This window comes from Ambystoma mexicanum, chromosome 5q, assembly GCF_040938575.1.
Source record: "Ambystoma mexicanum isolate Mex_15411 chromosome 5q, UKY_AmexF1_1, whole genome shotgun sequence".
Taxonomy (NCBI): Eukaryota; Metazoa; Chordata; class Amphibia; order Caudata; family Ambystomatidae; genus Ambystoma; species Ambystoma mexicanum.
Genome location: NC_090933.1, coordinates 1,352,606,452 through 1,352,627,145, shown reverse-complemented (window position 1 = coordinate 1,352,627,145; position 20,694 = coordinate 1,352,606,452). Strand labels below are relative to the sequence as shown.

The 20,694-nt window shown below is 45.6% G+C and overlaps 1 protein-coding gene across 1 annotated transcript in view; it reads left to right on the top strand.

The window, feature by feature from the left end:
* The window catches only part of LOC138498718 (prostate stem cell antigen-like), an 82,843-nt gene extending 68,334 nt beyond the window's left edge, over positions 1-14,509 (top strand). The window contains exon 4 of the mRNA XM_069622360.1: positions 14,392-14,509. The gene's annotated coding sequence lies outside the window, so the exon portion shown is untranslated. The remainder of the gene's footprint in view (positions 1-14,391) is intronic.
* Positions 14,510-20,694: the final 6,185 nt, after the last annotated feature.

Genomic DNA, 20,694 nt, shown 5'->3' with positions numbered 1-20,694 from the left:
ACTGCGGCAACCGTGGCATTGCACAGAGAGAAAGTCTCCCCTGGCATCAGAAGTAAACAATCGACCACTCAAAGTAGTGTTGTTAAGGTATGGCGAGGGTGGCAGACCCCCTCCCAACTCCACTTTTACTGCTAGGCATGGCATGTTACAGCGGAAACCGTGGCATTGCACAGAGAGAAAGTCTCCCCTGGCATCAGAAGTAAAGAATCTCCCACTCAAAGTAGTGTTGTAAGGTATGGCGAGAGTGGCAGACCTCCTCTCCACTCCGCTTTTCCTGATAGGGATGGCATGTTACAGCGGCAACCGTGGCATTGCACAGAGAGAAAGTCTCCCCTGGCATCAGAAGTAAAAATCTGCCACTCAAAGTGTGTTGTAAGGCATGGCGAGAGTGGCAGACCTCCTTTCCACTCCGCTTTTCCTGCTAGGCATGGCATGTTACAGCGGCAACCGTGGCATTGCACAGAGAGAAAGTCTCAGCTAGCATCAGAAGTAAACTATCTCCCACTCAAAGTAGTGTTGTAAGGTATGGCGAGAGTGGCAGACCCCCTCCCGACTCTGCTTTTACTGCTAGGCATGGCATGTTACAGCGGCAACCGTGGCATTGCACAGAGAGAAAGTCTCACCTGTCATCAGAAGTAAACAATCTCCCACTCAAAGTAGTGTTGTAAGGTATGGCGAGAGTGGCAGACCCCCTCCCAACTCCACTTTTACTACTAGGCATGGCATGTTACAGCGGCAACCGTGGCATTGCACAGAGAGAAAGTCTCCCCTGGCATCAGAAGTAAAGAATCTCCCACTCAAAGTAGTGTTGTAAGGTATGGCGAGAGTGGCAGACCTCCTCCCCACTCCGCTTTTCCTGCTAGGCATGGCATGTTACAACAGCAACCGTGGTATTGCACAGAGAGAAAGTCTCCCCTGGCATCAGAAGTAAACAATCTCCCACTCAAAGTAGTGTTGTAAGGTCTGGCGAGAGTGGCAGACCTCCTCTCCACTCCGCTTTTCCTGCTAGGCATGGCATGTTACAGCGGCAACCGTGGCATTGCACAGAGAGAAAGTCTCCCCTGGCATCAGAAGTAAACAATCTCTCACTCAAAGTAGTGTTGTTAAGGTATGGCGAGGGTGGCAGACCTCCTCCCCACTCCGCTTTCACTGCTAGGCAGGGCATGTTACAGCGGCACCCCAAAAAAAAAAATGTGAAAAAACAAAAAAAATAATTAGATCATTTGACCTGTCGACCTTTTGGTGTCGACCATTTGTTCTGTCGACCATTTAGATTCGATCATTTGACCTACAACCAAAATCTCCCACTCAAAGTAGTGTTGTAAGGTATGTCGAGGGTGGCAGACCTACTCCCCTCTCCACTTTTACTGCTAGGCATGGCATGTTACTGCGGCAACCGTGGCATTGCACACAGAGAAAGTCTCCCCTGGCATCAGAAGTAAACAATCGACCACTCAAAGTAGTGTTGTTAAGGTATGGCGAGGGTGGCAGACCCCGTCCCAACTCCACTTTTACTGCTAGGCATGGCATGTTACAGCGGAAACCGTGGCATTGCACAGAGAGAAAGTCTCCCCTGGCATCAGAAGTAAAGAATCTCCCACTCAAAGTAGTGTTGTAAGGTATGGCGAGAGTGGCAGACCTCCTCCCCACTCCGCTTTTCCTGCTAGGCATGGCATGTTACAACAGCAACCGTGGTATTGCACAGAGAGAAAGTCTCCCCTGGCATCAGAAGTAAACAATCTCCCACTCAAAGTAGTGTTGTAAGGTCTGGCGAGAGTGGCAGACCTCCTCTCCACTCCGCTTTTCCTGCTAGGCATGGCATGTTACAGCGGCAACCGTGGCATTGCACAGAGAGAAAGTCTCCCCTGGCATCAGAAGTAAACAATCTCTCACTCAAAGTAGTGTTGTTAAGGTATGGCGAGGGTGGCAGACCTCCTCCCCACTCCGCTTTCACTGCTAGGCAGGGCATGTTACAGCGGCACCCCAAAAAAAAAAAATGTGAAAAAACAAAAAAAAAAATTCGATCATTTGACCTGTCGACCTTTTGGTGTCGACCATTTGTTCTGTCGACCATTTAGATTCGATCATTTGACCTACAACCAAAATCTCCCACTCAAAGTAGTGTTGTAAGGTATGTCGAGGGTGGCAGACCTACTCCCCTCTCCACTTTTACTGCTAGGCATGGCATGTTACTGCGGCAAACGTGGCATTGCACAGAGAGAAAGTCTCCCCTGGCATCAGAAGTAAACAATCGACCACTCAAAGTAGTGTTGTTAAGGTATGGCGAGGGTGGCAGACCTCCTCCCCACTCCGCTTTTACTGCTAGGCATGGCATGTTACAGTGGCAACCGTGGCATTGCACAGAGAGAAAGTCTCCGCTGGCATCAGAAGTAAACAATCTCCCACTCAAAGTAGTGTTGTAAGGTATGGCGAGAGTGCAGACCCCCTCCCAACTCTGCTTTTACTGCTAGGCATGGCATGTTACAGCAGCAACCGTGGCATTGCACAGAGAGAAAGTCTCACCTGGCATCAGAAGTAAACAATCTCCCACTCAAAGTAGTGTTGTAAGGTATGGCGAGATTGGCAGACCTCCTCCCCACTCCGCTTTTCCTGCTAGGCATGGCATGTTACAGCAGCAACTGTGGTATTGCACAGAGAGAAAGTCTCCCCTGGCATCAGAAGTAAACAATCTCCCACTCAAAGTAGTGTTGCAAGGTATGGCGACAGTGGCAGACCTCCTCCCCACTCCGCTTTTCCTGCTAGGCATGGCATGTTACAACAGCAACCGTGGTATTGCACAGAGAGAAAGTCTCCCCTGGCATCAGAAGTAAACAATCTCCCACTCAAAGTAGTGTTGCAAGGTATGGCAACAGTGGCAGACCTCCTCCCCACTCCGCTTTTCCTGCTAGGCATGGCATGTTACAGCGGCAACCGTGGCATTGCACAGAGAGAAAGTCTCCCCTGGCATCAGAAGTAAACAATCTCCCACTCAAAGTAGTGTTGTAAGGTATGGCGAGATTGGCAGACCTCCTCCCCACTCCGCTTTTCCTGCTAGGCATGGCATGTTACAGCAGCAACTGTGGTATTGCACAGAGAGAAAGTCTCCCCTGGCATCAGAAGTAAACAATCTCCCACTCAAAGTAGTGTTGCAAGGTATGGCGACAGTGGCAGACCTCCTCCCCACTCCGCTTTTCCTGCTAGGCATGGCATGTTACAACAGCAACCGTGGTATTGCACAGAGAGAAAGTCTCCCCTGGCATCAGAAGTAAACAATCTCCCACTCAAAGTAGTGTTGCAAGGTATGGCGAGAGTGGCAGACCTCCTCTCCACTCCGCTTTTCCTGCTAGGCATGGCATGTTACAGCGGCAACCGTGGCATTGCACAGAGAGAAAGTCTCCCCTGGCATCAGAAGTAAACAATCTCTCACTCAAAGTAATGTTGTTAAGGTATGGCGAGGGTGGCAGACCTCCTCCCCACTCCGCTTTTACTGCTAGGCATGGCATGTTACAGCGGCAACCGTGGCATTGCACAGAGAGAAAGTCTCCCCTGGCATCAGAAGTAAACAGTCTCCCACTCAAAGTAGTTTTGTAAGGTATGGCGAGGGTGGCAGACCTCCTCCCCACTCCGCTTTCACTGCTAGGCAGGGCATGTTACAGCTGCACCCGTGGCATTGCACCCAGAGAAAGTCTCCCCTGGCATCAGAAGTAAAAATCTCCCACTCAAAGTGTGTTGTAAGGTATGGCGAGAGTGGCAGACCTCCTCTCCACTCCGCTTTTCCTGATAGGGATGGCATGTTACAGCGGCAACCGTGGCATTGTACAGAGAGAAAGTCTCCCTGGCATCAGAAGTAAACAATCTCTCACTCAAAGTAGTGTTGTTAAGGTATGGCGAGGGTGGCAGACCTCCTCCCCACTCTGCTTTCACTGCTAGGCAGGGCATGTTACAGCAGCACCCGTGGCATTGCACAGAGAGAAAGTCTCCCCTGGCATTAGAAGTAAAAATCTCCCACTCAAAGTGTGTTGTAAGGCATGGCGAGAGTGGCAGACCTCCTCTCCACTCCGCTTTTCCTGCTAGGCATGGCACTCCGCTTTTCCTGCTAGGCATGGCATGTTACAGTGGCAACCGTGGCATTGCACAGAGAGAAAGTCTCTCCTGGCATCAGAAGTAAAAATCTCCCACTCAAAGTGTGTTGTAAGGCATGGCGAGAGTGGCAGACCTCCTCTCCACTCCGCTTTTCCTGCTAGGCATGGCATGTTACAGCGGCAACCGTGGCATTGCACAGAGAGAAAGTCTCCGCTAGCATCAGAAGTAAACTATCTCCCACTCAAAGTAGTGTTGTAAGGTATGGCGAGAGTGGCAGACCCCCTCCCAACTCCACTTTTACTGCTAGGCATGGCATGTTACAGCGGCAACCGTGGCATTGCACAGAGAGAAAGTCTCCCCTGGCATCAGAAGTAAAGAATCTCCCTCTCAAAGTAGTGTTGTAAGGTATGGCGAGAGTGGCAGACCTCCTCCCCACTCTGCTTTTTCTGCTTGGCATGGCATGTTACAGCAGCAACTGTGGTATTGCACAGAGAGAAAGTCTCCCCTGGCATCAGAAGTAAACAATCTCCCACTCAAAGTAGTCTTGTAAGGTATGGCGAGAGTGGCAGACCTCCTCCACACTCCGCTTTTCCTGCTAGGCATGGCATGTTACAACAGCAACCGTGGTATTGCACAGAGAGAAAGTCTCCCCTGGCATCAGAAGTAAAAATCTCCCACTCAAAGTAGTGTTGTAAGGTCTGGCGAGAGTGGCAGACCTCCTCTCCACTCCGCTTTTCCTGCTAGGCATGGCATGTTACAGCGGCAACCGTGGCATTGACCTGTCGACCTTTGGTGTCGACCATTTGTTCTGTCGACCATTTAGATTCGATCATTTTACCTACAACCAAAATCTCCCACTCAAAGTAGTGTTGTAAGGTATGTCGAGGGTGGCAGACCCCCTCCCAACTCCACTTTTACTGCTAAGCATGGCATGTTACAGTGGCAACCGTGGCATTGCACAGAGAGAAAGTGTGCATTAGAAGCACATTCACGGAAGTCCATTTTACTTCGAGTATTCTCATGGTAAAAAATTAAATGAAGTGGGAAACACGTTTTTCCTATAATAAGGTAATATGGTCCAGAGGTATTCGGCCATACACAGCTCAGATTCGGAAGGGGGAGTAGCAGCATAGAGCAATTTGCTGTAGCAGTGATACTTGCTGAGTGAAAAGAAGCATTGGCAACACCATCAAATTGGGCTTTTGTGTAGGCATGGAAAAGGCACTTGCCAGGTATTGCCGTAATAGTATTAACTAGGCATTGATGGTAACAGGTGCAACATGGTGCAATTACCTGGACATTTAATAGCTATACCTGGCATATGCCTAATACTTATACACAACCCAAAACTGTTGGCTTTGCCAGTGCTTGTTTTTTACATGACTTCAGTGAAAGACACGCATAGTGCTTATAATCTGAGTTGCTGAAGGCAAACCTGGTTATGACATTTTTATTACACCAGCAGTGAATTTACAGCCCCAATTAAGTTATTATTTCTCGGAAGACTGCTTTGGTAAAACACTGCCATGCACTTCAAGTGCAACGTTTGATGGTAAGGCGTGAATAAAATGACCACAAAGAGTACCCATGAGAAGGTGGTTTGGGTGGGCAGGGGCAGGAACTGGGTGGTGGGAAAGGCTATAGTGGTTACCATGTCCATGGGCAGTCAATGAGTGGGCCCATAAACAAACAACACCTACAAGCTGTGTGTCCCTCCTCATATGCATTTCTCCCTATCTGTACTCTCATGCAGTAGTTTCAGCGTATAGGTGGCGGAAGTGCCAGCTAATAGCCTAAACTAATTAGATGAGTGCATATCTCATGGAGGCAGAGGCAATGCTCAGGATATGATTTTTGTAGAGGCATGTTTGAAGTTTAGTAGTAGTCACACTTAAATCAGCCCTGACAACACTGATTTAAGACGATGGCATCATTCTGGGCCTTTGGATGGAATTATTGATGCTATCATTTAGACATGTCTCCTTACATGTGTACACCCACAACTGTTGGTAATGCTTTGACTGTGGGGATTACATTTCTTATTAATAGAACACCTATTATTTCACTTTTTATTACAGTGCTTAGAAGCAGGGCAAATATTGTCACGCACACTTTTTATAAATGTGATAATATTAATGTTATATTTTGTATTGAAAAAGGACTGGAGGGAAAAGGGGTTAGGAGAGGATGCGGGGAAAATCTGATATGTGTTCCTTTGTATCTGCACTAAGTGTATAGCTCAGTGAGTTAATGCTCTACTATGTGCCTGCCTGCACTTTTCAAGTTCCAATCTTGGCAGCGTAATCAGCCCGTCATCCTTTTGAGGATGAAAAATTGAGTACCATTACATTTGGTAGTAATTCCACCGTTGCTACAGCACTTTGAAGTGGGAGGGTTCAAGCACGAAGCGCTATACATACACATGTGATATAATAACATTCTCACACCATTATGGAAACTGTAGACCACAGTAGCATTGAAATGGAGCATTTTGGTATTCCCAAAATGATAAGACATAGAACCATAACACAGTGTTGCTGAATTTATGTATGAAGCTCTTGAAGTGGAGCATTCAATGTGTCACCCTAAATGGACAAACCCTACTCTACCTGTACCCTTGCGAAAAAAGGGGACATTAGCCACTGAAAGAGAGTCAGATGTATGTGAAATGAGGACGTTTCCTGGCAGGCAGAATTGTAGCGTGAATGACAAACTGCAGCCTGCATTAAATGCAATGTGCACACATTTTACCTGACTAGAATCTGTAACAAACAGTTTCTGTGTGCTGCACGTCCCAGCACCTCTCCCTGTTGCCTCCACATGTCCACACCCTGTTCCCACCCCTAAAGACATTGCACACCCTCTCCCCACTCCCTCCCCACTTACCTGCTGGACCAGAGATCCGTGCTCCAGGCCCAGCACTCTTCCTGCCTGTGGCCATCATGGAAATAGAAAAGGGTCTAAGTCCCTTTTCCTATGGGGGAGGGCCTCTTGTATTTTAGTTTTTTAATGGGGGATTGGGCTTCCAGAATATGCACAGATCTCATCTCCCGTAAAACAATAAAATAAAACTATTTGCACCCCAGATGAATCCTGGGGTCTGACTAGTGATCACTTAAATTCAGGAGGCGTGGGGTGTACTGGGCCACTTGCGTGCCTGAACCTGCACCGTGGTCCTCGTGCTGGTGGGCCCTTACATGCATTCTACACCCCCTGAGAAGTGGTCATTACTACAATCTGTCTTTGCGAGAGAAGCATTTCAGAGGGTCTATAAACGCCAGGAAAATGGAATTTGCTTTGAAGTGTGCCAGTTTGTGATTTGGCAATCAATGTTTTTGTTTTTTTAATGTTTGTGAAACAACAAAATGAAAAACTCAAACTTGAAAACTCTCCTCCTCTCGTCCTCTGCTCTCATCCTCACAATCTATGCATGTCCCTCCAATCCATATTTGCACCCGCTTGACCCTGCTCTTTCTCCTTCTCACTCTCAGCTACTTCTCCGCAATCTCTAAGATGCGGGAAGCCTGACTGCCCCCTCTCTTTGTTTTCCTCTCTCTACCTCAATATTCAATTTACCACCTGGGCTGAGCTGGGACCTATCATCTGGGCCATATTGAGGAGCCATGTAGGATCAGCACCATATAGAAATGTATATAGGTTCAACATAGGTATTAGAGGAATTACAACATGGTTAATAGAAATTCCAGCTCCCTTGCACACCAACATTATATATACATATTATAATCTATTGCCTAAGTGTATTCTTCCACATGTATATATGTTTTAGAGGTTTTTTTTTCTCTCTTCGCCAGCAATATTATTTTCCAGCACTTAGTCCCAGAGACTTCCGAGATTCTCCTAATGGCTTAGTTATTTTAATCCCTAGTTGCACCAAAGACTAGAAACGGCACACGGTTCAAAGGCTTTCCGTCCGCAGTCCCCGATGATTTGTGCTGACGTTAGATTTGGTGAGCGATCTAAGAGCGTCTCAAAAGAGAAGACTGTGAGGAATTACTTGAAGATGTTCTGTATATAAAGATGGATATCAAGTAGCAGAGGCTAAAACACTCGTTGCTCCCCGAGCGCTAGCAATAAACGGTTGCTCCGCCACTGGTTGGTATCAGTGGATCTGCCCACCCGAGAGGGTACCGCTAGGGTGCTTCTGAATCAGGTAAGGCAGCAGCGTCAAGTGCTACTATATCTGATGTTTATAAGTATGTAGCCAAACATTGGAGTCGTGAAACCGAAGGGACAGTTTTGAAGCTGTAACGTGTTACGTGAACATAAGGACGGGTTTCACGGAACTTCAGGCACCACCTTCCAAGCGAAGACAAAGGCAAATCATCAGATCGCAACTCACGTGCAAATTACCTTCAGTTGTTCATCATTCAGAGATGACTTCTTTGCGCCAGTGCGCCCGTCTGTGCATGCACTGCACTGACTGCAGTAGGTAATGGCCCAAAATGTCGCCCTCACAATTACGACGGGCAAAAAAATGCTGATTTTTTTTTTTTAGGTCCCCCTACACCACATATATACATATGTGTGGTTTAATGATATAATATTAATATGGGAGTGATCCGTGGGTCTATCCCCATATATATGTGGTGTAAAGGGGGTTTAATGGTTTTTTTTAAGTCGGCTTTGTATGTCGTAATTATGACGGTCGCAGTGATCACATAGATCCACTGCAGCACACTGTGCTGGCACACTCCGCTGTTCCAAATGTATTCAAAATGTGGGTGTGGGGGCGATATAAACACCCCTGGCCAATAGGGCGTAAAGTTATAAACCATTAATTCATGACAAATTATAGATCTTTTTCTAAAAACATGACTGTAATCATGTAACGGTTTATTGAGAAGCCACCCTAAACACAAGGAGTTTCCCCCCACTCAGGTGGTTATGCAACACACTGTTTAACAGATTCTTCTTTTTAGCCCTATCTCAGACACACATCATGCCCCTTGGATCCCTCTCCCCTGAGCTAACAATGAGCCAAGAACCAGGCTGGTGTGTGGGTAATATATTGGTATTTATTTAAATTAAAAGTAATAGAAATGCACGAAAATGTCAAAACGCCACTTTATCCGTGGCACAACACAATCAACTTCTCTCGGTGTAAATAGATCACAAAAGTGAAATTAAAAAGAACACAATCACATTTTTTCCCTTTCCGTAATTTTCAATTCACTAAATAATTACACTGATAGTTTTAAATTTTCCTGAAGGCTTAAAAGGCTAGCAGTAGAGTTTCAAGGTTGGTAATGAGGATTTTGTCCACATTTATGTTTTAAAATAAACACAGGGTGATTTAGTGGTTTGTTTTTCAGACCCCCTTTGCTTTGGTCTATGTTGGGAAATCAGACAGAAAAATTGGAATGATTTGGGGGATTTTGGAATTCAGACCCCGCCTTACTAAAAGGCCTGTGTTGGGGAGGCTGGATAAAAAGGTTGGACTGATTTACGAACAAAGACACCCACCTTCCTTAAGAAGTCGGGGTCAGCAGACAACAAGGATTACCCAATTAAAGTATAGGCTATAGTTTTCAGCGCACACTGGGAAGTGAGCTTTGTTAATTTCGAATTTTAACAAAATTCCCCCTGTAGTCTTCTGCCAAATGGGGAAATAATTAAATTAATATTTTTTGTTATATAGGCTAAGGATCTACACAGTTTTGTACCCCAACCACTACGAAGTGAAAGGATTCAAGGCAAGCAGACTCTTACACCTTTTGGTTTCCCAGAACTCAGATCTACTTACATAGCAAGCCTCTGTTTAAGGTTCAGGAAAGCCAGCTGCATCTCAGGCACTTCTGGAAAGATAGGGCGGGGACCTGGTCACTCCACTCTCAAAGATGGCCTCCCCCTCTCCACCAGAGGACCCAGCCAGCTTTGAGGCCTTCCTAGGAATAGACAGCTCAACCCAGATGCGCTCTCAGCAATCTCATCTAGTGTCTCCTTACAGCTGTCAGATGGTAAGTTTCAGCCTTCCTGATAGTCTGTCTCTCCTCTCTGTCTGTCCCAGTGTGTCTACTTTTTTCTTTTTTTCTTTCCCCTGTCCTAGTGCAGACCCCCTTATATAGCAGCGATGACACCACCAATTTTACAATCTTGCGGAACTACCCTGCAATAATCGCTGCCAATAGGATTGGACACTTACCCTTCTCTCTCCTCACAAACCCAGCCTCCAAGTTAGGATTGGTTTAGAGGTCTGTGTTGTGACTTGAGTGTCGTGTAGGCAGAAGAGGCCTCTGTCCCCAAATGCCTCACAGAGAGAACCTAAAGCCACTCTCTGTGCAGCCGTTGAGGCCACAGGCGAAGATGTTCAAGTCCGGGACCGCGAACCTCTGGGACCCCACGCTGCTGCAAGAAAATGCGGATTAAGTACCAAGCAATAAACAGTAACCACAGTGTTTAGGAAAACGGAAAGGTCTTACCAATAAGGGTCAAGGAAGAGGTGGTGAATCTAGTGGAGAGGTCCGGGACCCACGTGGACTGAAGTACCCCAAGAGGAGTAGTCCTCAGCTTGTTCGCCTGTTAGCAGGAACTGTGGAGCTATGAGACAAGAAGTCCAAAGAGCCAAGGTGCAAGAAGGAGATCCGGGAGGCAATCCAATAACAGTCCGTGGTCGAGAGCCGAATATCACTATGCAAACAAATCCAAAGGGTAGATCCAAGAAGAGTCCAGTAGAGCAGGCCAAGTCGATTCCGTGAGTAGTCACTGATCCAAAGGTACGTAACGCCAAACAGGATGCAGAGCACAGCTGTGAAGCAACGAGTACCTGGGTTTCCGTGTTTAAGTACTCGCGCTTCTGATCACGTGATGCGCGGCTGAGTCACGTGATCGGGCAAGAGCGTCACGTGACCTTACAGTCCCGCGACGCGGAAGCTCAATGCTAGTCCTTCGCAATCCTAGGCGCCAAGGTAACTGCCAGTGAAGAAACGGCCGTAGCCTGACAGCAGTCCTGTTACGGACCAGGCGCGGGTGCGCGCTCAAGGCGTGTGAGTATCCACGTGAGTCCCGGAGAGGGGAGGGAGAAAGGGATGAGTGAGACGGGGGCGGGGGAGCGCCTTGGGGACCACATGATGTATAGGTGTGTGCGTGGAAGGGATCGTGACAGTCTGGAACAACATATGGCAATTCCCATTTGTAATCACCCCTTTGTTCTCCTTTCAACTCTTTGGCAAAAACTAGTTATATATCAAAACTTCAGAATTTTACTAGCAACTCCCATAGTAAACATATTTTCTGTTTGAGCTAATCATGGATAAGCCAAACACCAGTTGCGTATCATGTAGCACGGCCATGTGGCACCTTCCATAAAAAGCACAACAGTTATGAATATGTACTTTTTTAAGCATATCCCTAATTTCATTTTCCACCCGCTCACCAACTCTCACATTTGGAACATGTTCAGATCAGCCAGAAACCTAGTTTAATTGGCCATCACCGTTCCCACAGTCACAGGAAGATGAATTTTGTATCCCCAAAATCGCCTTGAAATGACATTAAAAAATGGTAAACAGATTAAATCCATCTGCCTTATGAAGGCTCAGAAAAAAGGGTAAATGATAATAGTCCTTTTAAATTAATTGTGAATCTTCATGTGAGTCAAATCACACTGACTCCTGCCATCCAGCCATTTGTTTTCACTGGGTCAGCCTGTGCCTTTATCAGTCTCCTTTGTGTTGGAAGATTGCTCTTTGAAGTGGGTGCCCCTATTTTCACACATATTAGTCGTGTTCCAGCCAAGGTTGACTTTTTCTTGAAGTCGGTGCTTTCAGAGCGGCAGGTCCGGAGAACACTGATTTTCGACACCTGTAGCAGGACATTTTATTGCGTTCGGTCATTAGATGGGAGGTGTGGCATCCAGGCTGAGAGTGGGAGTTTTCCTTGGGAAGTTTTGCCCACAGCTAGCAATTGGGTCTAGCTTTGGCTGACATTTACCAAAAGACAAAGTGGTTCTTCAAATGTCCCTGGAGTTTTGTAGGTGAAACATAATATACATTGGTTTTGTTCAACCCGCACATCATGTTTTATTTTCCTGACATTTTTCTGTGATCAGTGATATTTTTTTCACGTTTACTTTTTAATGCCATTTTTATTTGCACAAACCTGTGCAGGCCATTTTTCTTTTTCAATGTGTAAAAATCCTGTTTTCCATGTGGCAGGGATCTTTGATTCCGCATTCTTTTGTAAACTAAAATAATGCTTATCCATTTGTAATGGGAGGTAGGCCACTTTCCACATAGCTCGTTGATTTTACTTGAAAAACAACAACAAAGGCCAGGCCGTTTTTGTTTCAGTGTTTAAAATCTTGCTATTCATGTGAAAGGGCCTTTACATTCACCCCACAATCAAATGTCAATACCGAAATGTGTTAACAAGAAAGTCTCCGTGTTTCGATATTTTGAATCTGGTATCCCTTTCTTGGACTTACCATCAGTTGTCAGTCACTCAGAGTGTGGGGTTTTAAGTGCCCCCATACTTCATTCTTGCTCTAGGTTCCATAGTCTCCACTCTTCTACTTCTTAACGCACTAGACCCCTTCCTCTGGGTTTGGGGTCACATGTGTGCTTACAGGCTAGTCCGGGAAGATGGTAAAAACTAGGGCTGGTTGTTGAATTAAGCCCAGAGGCTTCTACCACAATGCTGGCCATCTGATCATCTCGATAGGCTGGGTGTGGCCGCCTCTCTCCCAATGGGGGTCCACAATGGCCTGTTTTTGCCCCTTTCATTTTATTTTACTCTTCACACACCTTATAACTTGGCAAACTGACCTATTCATTTGGCTTCTCATATCAGCTGTTTCCGAATGCTACTCCAATCCTCTCCCACCCACCACTGAGCCGTCCTCTTGCAACACTAACTGCGCATTTGCCTCCATCATGGGATTCCGCTGCGTTGTTGGATGTTCATCTCCTTTAACACGTTCTCAGAACCAACTCCCTACTTTCCACCATGAACAAACGGTCATCCCGATAAAGTAGTCTGGCACCTCTCGACCCCGACCATATCACTGTGAGCCGCATGATCTTCGTGAAACCCCACACAGCCCCTGTGCGCCCATGCGGGAGGCACGTGAAGTGCTGCATCTATCCTACCCGCTTGAACCTTTAGAAGTCTCTGTCTCGCACACACATTGGTGCTGTCACGTGTTCATCCTCTAGATCCAGTCTTGCCATCCAATCTCCTCTCTGATGCCTATCTCACTGCAGGTGCACCCCTTCCATTCTGGAATTGTGGCACATCACCCACTTGTTGAGTTCCCTCACGTTTATCACTGGCCTCATTCCCTTCCCTTCTCTATGAGGAAGATTTTGCTATCGAACCACACAGCATCTTCCTCTGCGTGCTCTAACACCCTTTTTTTCCTAAGCACCTCTGGACCTTTGTCTACCAAAAGGCGTTAAGGGAGGACCCGCAAAATGAACTCGTAATAGGGCGGTAAGGGATTACCGGTACCGGTGCCCTTACCGGTACCGGTAATCCCGTACCGCCCGGGTCGAATGTGTGGAAAGTTCATGTGTGAGTACCCCTGTGTGTTTTCTGAATGTCAGTTGAGAGCTGATTGCCTGTGAGAGTGGGAGCCAGTGGATGTCTTCTAGGTCTTTCTAAGAACTTAAGTGAGAACTTACCTGCAGCTTGTATTCTCATCATCCGGACTTGAGTAAAGCACTTACCCTAATCATGCTCTCACAGAGTCTTCATTAAGGACACATCTTTTCACACTTATATGAACATTGCTGCTTGTATTGCATTCACAGCTCCTATCCAATAACCCAGGTGCATCCTGTTCAGCCCCCCTCCAAAGCGGTGTGATTGGTCATCTCAAAGCCTTTCACCCTCTTTGCCGGATACACACGCCTGCCTTCCACAGGGGTCAACCTCTCCTTGAAGACTCCCTTTTACCTCAGTGACTCGAGGGAACACCTTCGGGTTCTTCCACAGACCCACTTCACATAGCACTCTCTCATCATCATCCCTGTGGCCATCCTCCACTGCTATGGAGGATGTTTACCTGCTCAACCAGGAGAATAACTGGGGGGCGGTACACAACAGAAGGTTGGTTGTTGGGAATGACAGATCGTGAGCTAGAGGACGGAGGGTGTATGTGTGGGGGAACAGAGTGTGGATGGGTGAAAACTAGGGGGCTTAGTTACAACAGATGGTGGGCTGTGGGTGTCTGTCATTGGGCAGAAGACACTGAATGTGGCATTAGTTTCAGCCACTTGACTCTGCCTGTGTTTGCTATTGTCACCCTCTGTAGTGGGATAACGTGTCTTTGTTGCGTTCTCTTTCTAGCGGTAGGGGAAGCGTTCCAGTCACTCCTGCTCCTTCCATGACCCCCACACGTCCTGAGGAATACCACCCACTAGATGGAACCTCCAAGAAGGAAACACCTGATGCATAACTCGACCCTGATTTCTTGAGCCTAGAAAGACCTCTGCTGACTCAGTGATACAATGAATAATGGTGCATGAAGTTTGGCTATTTAGTATTTGGTAAATGAATCAATGTAGATAAGTAAAGACTGCCTGTTATTAAGATATTAAATAATCACTGACTTCCTCTTATTCTACCGGCTACGTATATAAAGATTCATAAATTGCTGTCATTCAATAGCTGGTAAATAAAAACATGTTTATCTCTGTATATCTCCTGCTCTAACTCAAGAATCCCTGCACTACATTAGTGGTGATGTTCGGTACCTCAATGCTTGAGTGCAAGGCGGGATCATATCACATCACCAGAATTACAATTATGAATTAATGTTTGCAGCCATTCCATGTTCCTTTCTAAAGGTATTGAGCTCGATGACTTCATACACCTGTAAGAAATGGAGGCTCCAACTCCAAATATCACTTTATCTGCAGGGCCTCTTAATTACACACACAGAAGAAGTGGAGTCCGGCAGGCTTGGGATTTCTTAATCCTCTAACCCTATCAGTTACACACCTGCAGAAACTATAGTCTGCAAACCCTATACTCTGCAAACCCTATACTCTGCATATTGTTTCTAAAGCTTGAAAAGAGGCATTCCATGCAGTCATTTCTATACACGTGTGAGCGAGTTCCTATATGTTCCAGTCGAGGTAAATACTTGACAGACTATTGTTTTTTTTCCATAAGTCTTTTTTTATCGAAATTTAACAACAAAAAATATTGTACATAATCTCAATACTCAAGTATAACAACTCAATGACCAAAACAGTAGATACACTAATTAGTGTCCTACATCAAAAGCTAACTCTAAAGCAAGCGTCAGAAATCCATTTATTCTCTGAAGAAGTGAAAGGGAAAAAGGGGGGGGGGGGAGAAAGGCACTGATGAGTAAGGGTACATTGCATCCGCCATAGATCTGAAACTAACAATCATTTCATTTAGGACATGCATGTCATGAGGGGTGTATAGTACATGGGACTTGTCTGCATCGGGGTTGTCCATATAGATCCAGAAAAGGACCCCAGATCTCCTGAAACTTCTCCTACTCCCTATTCTCGTAAATGACCCTCTTGAAGTCTGAAAGGGTCAGTAAATCCTTGATCCACTCCTCTATGCACAAGAAATGTGGTGATTTCCAGGCACGTAGGATCATTTTCTTTACCAGCGCGCATCCAAGATTTACCAGCATGACTCAAACCCTGCATTGGTTTGTCATCATCAAGAATGAATAGGGAAGCATTCAGTGATACATTACGTCTTGAGAGGATAGCTAAGGGGCAACGTGCTCGTCTTGGAAACAAGACGACATGGGGCAACTCAGGTTGGATCCCCGGGTCCGTGCTTAGAAACCTCTGCGTATTAAGCGTGTTATAAATAACCAATTAAATAAATAAATATATTAACTCCCATTACCAAATTCAGCTTCTCCAACACCCATGGGTGGTGCCAGTTTTGGGCTTGGAAGGGCTGAAGCCCTCCCACTTTGAGGCAGAATGGGTCACTCTGATGTGATGCGTAGGCTGCTCTGACAGCAAGAGATTGTCAACTATGAGTACTAACTCATGAATGTGACACTCAGTGGCAGCAGCAAGCAAACACAGTGGCAGTGGACAGAAGCCTAGTGGTCTTCACAGTATGGGGCTCGCTCCCCTGGGGTGTTCGGGGCTGGCACCTTCTCAAGGGGGCACAAATCCCACAGCATGAAGCACCTCCTAAACCATTTAGGCGTATCTGCATTTCAACTGAAGCTCTGTGCACATTACCTCCAGTGAATGGACATAAGAATTAAAATAAGCACAGCCTGAAAATGTAAGGCTGTGTTTATTTCTTGGTTACTGAAGTCAACAGCAGAGTCCCCGGAAAGGGGCGTGCTGGGACAACTGTGCCTGTTACACAGAGAACAAAAAAACTTTCAAGGGTTTTGACCCATGTTGAATTATTAGACGGGGTAGATGTGGGGATGAGCTGTCGCCACCCATCATTCTATCCCAGAACAAAACTAAATCAATAGACTGGGTGGATGTGGGGATGAGCTGTCGCCGCCCATCATTCCATCCCAGAACCTGGAAAACCGTGCGGTTGTGCGCACACCAAAATGGTTGTATAACCTGCCACCCACCAGTGCCAGCATGATGGACCGGAAGCGCCAGGGTGAAAGGTGGTGTCAAAGGAAAAATAACAGTGTTGTTAGACCAAAAGAGCCTTAAAATCACCTTTGTTTTCCTGAATGCAAGCTCAAAGTGCCTATTTCGAACATTGCAGGACATTCAAAAATCTTACTGAACACCAGCAGACATCTGGCAGAATGAAGTGTTGTGTGCATACAAAATCTGGGAAGATGAAGAGCCCAAAACAATGTTTATAACAAAACTGGCTGAGCTGTGGATGTCAGCAGCTTAATTGAAATTGGATTTATAACCACTAAAATCAAAATGTTTAAATTAAATGAGTGACCTACTTTTGAGTGTCACCTAGTTTGCAACTGTTAAATGTCATGGTTTTGAACTTAGAATCAGCATTCTAGCTGCATGTGTAAAAATTGTAAGTTTGATTTCAACTGGGAACAAACAGGACATTTAGCTGAAGCTTGACTTAAAGAAATTGAATTCTGCCTGACAACTACCCCCGATGGGAGTTGAACTGGCTCAACAACTCTTCCCAGGCCTGGCTGCATCCTGCTGCCCCTACCAAAAGGAGATCACACCTCTCTGATTGAATTAAGGGAGGGGTACCTGCAGACTGCAGGAAATTGAACAAAGTCCTGTCCTGGACTCAGGCAAATGTTAAATTGGGGGGGGGGGTCGTAAAGGGCTTCCTCTTGGGAGAAACTGGGAGGGGCAGTGCCTCTGCTAGCAAGCTGAGCTTGGGGGAAGTGGATAAACCAGTTATTCCACCATGTGTTGTGGGAAGCCACACCCCTTTTCCCTTTTGACCAGGGCATCATTTTAAAAAGATAGATAAATCATAGTGCGGACTGGTCAAAATTATATAAGTAATAGCATTATTCTTGTGATTTTTCTGTGCACGTTTTAAGAGGTGTTAGGACCCTGTGGTGTATTCTGGGGGGTTGCTAGCGGAAAATAGGGTCTTACTCGAAATGTCTGCATGTTATAAATCTGACACTTCATCAATTAATGTCCATACTCCTTGCGCACATTTGTGTAATTTTTGGTAAATGTCCGATATTGGTAAACTGACCAAAAATGCGCAAAATGTTGTCATTTCTGAATCCCAGCTCGCAGGAACATGGGTCTTGAACAGAGACCTGTCTTAATTAATCTGTAATATGTACATGTAATGTCAACCACTTGTGTATCTGGGAAATATGTATTTGAATCAAATATAGATTTGTGGGCAAATTGACCAGGGGAGGATCCTCTGACCCATAAACAGACCTCATCATGATGACAATCCATTTCCTTCCCCCAATCATGGGAGAGGGGAGAATTGGGCCAATGACAAGTAGAGAGGGGCAGGCTCAGTTATGCCACGCACACACCCACTTCTAAACACATAAAAGCAGACAGTGCAGGACAGGTGGAGATTCACTTTCCACTTTCTTGCGGGACGCTTTGCCGGGAGACTCCAGACTTCAAATCCATCAACTTCCAGAGACCAGAGATCCAGAGAGACCAGAGATTCAGAGAGACCAGAGATCCAGAGAGGCCAGAACTGTGCAGTGCTGAGAGCAGAACCAGAGACCAGACCACTGTGAAGAACCGCTAGCAGAAGTCCAGCCAATCCTGACCCGATCGGTGACGAAGTCATTCCTGTCCAAAAGATAGTGTGAGTACTCTAGGACTGTGCCAGACTGATCTCTTAGTTTAAAATAATCTAATTAAAACTATTTTAACCTATTTAGAACTACCTCATAGGAGTCGTGTGTGTCATTCTGTCCTTTTTAAAGCTGAAAACTGTCAACTGTCATTTTGAACTTTTAAATTTCAAATCCTAAAACTACCTTCACAAAATCGTCCGTATCTCCGGTGCTAGGAGCGAAACTTTTATCTTAAAGCTAAGATTCTAGGCTTTCCAACGAACCTAGAACCGACTTCCTACTCTTTATAGTGCCTCCGTATTACGCTCGACGCACGTGATTAAATTTGCCGCGATTTGACATTTTGCACAATTTCAGCCACGTGTAAAAATCAGCAGCTCCTTGCTTACCTTTGCTAAAATTCGTTTTAAAATGCTAGTTACTCATAGAGCATTGCTAAAGTGAGCCTGAACTAATATAAACTAGATATCAACCACCCTGAACCTCTAGAGAGAATAAAAAGCCTTTTTAGCACATTTCTCACTTCATTGTCATCACATTCGAAGCATTTTGTGCCTGTGTTTTAAAATCATACCTGTTTTTCTCTAAGCTTGCTAGGGGGGAACTGCATTTCGTATTGCATTTTGTTGGGATTCTTGAAGACTGTGTGCTCTCCTTCCATTTCTTACATGGCATGGGGGGGGGGTGAATTACCAGAGAAAAAGTGATTATATTATCTTTTGCTAAAATCATATCAAGTTTATTTTCTGTACTGCATTTTCATTCATCCTTGCATTGTCCTTGAAGCCATAAAAGCATTCTCAGCTACTTTATCCTCTCCATATCAACTCCTAAGCTATTAAAAAGAGTGTACCACTGTAACATTATCCATTGTTGATCACTATCATCTTCACAAGTGTGCTATCAAACATTAATTTATTATAAAAGTGTGATATATATATATATTGTTTAATTTTCAAATAAACCTTTTAAATTTGCAAAACAAGCCTACTTCTTGGCTCAGTGGGGTCAAGGGGGATTCTAAGAGAGAGGAGATCGCAAACACCAAAGTTGGCTTCTATTCACTGGCAGGCATCCCAAGTTGCATTGGGGCCATCGACTGTACCCATGTGGAATTGGTTGTCCCACATCACAATGAAGTAGTCTACCGAAATAGAAAGCAATTCCACTCCATCAATGTCCAAATGGTATGTGACTCAAACAAGATAATCACACATTGTTGTGCCCAATATCAAGGATAAACCCATGACTCAATGATCCTGGGCAACTCAACCATACCACGCTACATGGAGCGACAAGCCGGACAACGTTTGTGGCTACTTGGTGAGTAGCAGGGCAAGCACATGGCAGTGTGATGTGGGGTGTGATTTGGGGGGGGGATGCATACTCCAACTGGGTGTGATTGGGGGGAGATGCATACTCCAACTGGGTGTGATTGGGGGGGAGAGATGCATACTCCAACTGGGTGTGATTGGGGGGGAGAGAGATGCATACTTCAACTGGGTGTAATTGGGGGGGAGAGATGCATACTCCAACTGGGTGTGATTGGGTGGAGAGATGCATACTCCAACTGGGTTTGATTGGGGGGGTGCATACTCCAACTGGGTGTGGACTGTCGTCCGTAGAACAAATGGACATACAGATGTACGCCAATGTCCATCAAGGAAGGCCACAATTTACTGGAAAAGAACCCACATGCAATTTGAAGCTGCACAACATTGAAAACAATCCAAGATGCCAAACATGACCCATCCATCCACATGCACATTGCACACCATGCCACACCACATATGACTCAAATCAGCAACATGGAGTCAATATAGTAATAGAAAATTAGCGCTGCACAACATCAATACAGCAATGCGCCCTTGAGTGCATGTGTAACATTACCCATTGTTGATCAACATTATATTCCTAAGTGTGCTATCAAATATTAATTTATTCATAAAAGTGTGATATATATATATTGTTTCATTTTTCAAATAAATCTTTTAATTTGCAAAACAAACCTACTTCTTGGCTCAGTGAGGTCAGGGGATTCAAAGAGAGGGTTGTTATATAAGGGTTCATCATCCAGATTATAACTTGCCATAAAAATATATAAATAAGGGCTTGCCTTGGCCATCCCAGACTAGGCACTGACTTAGTGGGATTGCTTGATTGGAGTTACTTACAAAGTGGGGGCTCGTAGCCGGGGATTCTGGATAAGAGTTACCACTTGTGCAGCTTAATACAGTGTGCCAACTGACCGCATACACATATCCGGTTAGATCACCATTCGGTGGTACGCTGTAAAGCACTCCTCAAAGGGACGCTCTAAGGAGAAGGTTTGTTTTGCAAAATAAAATACAAACTTCGGTAAGTCAGGAAGGAACTCAAATCTC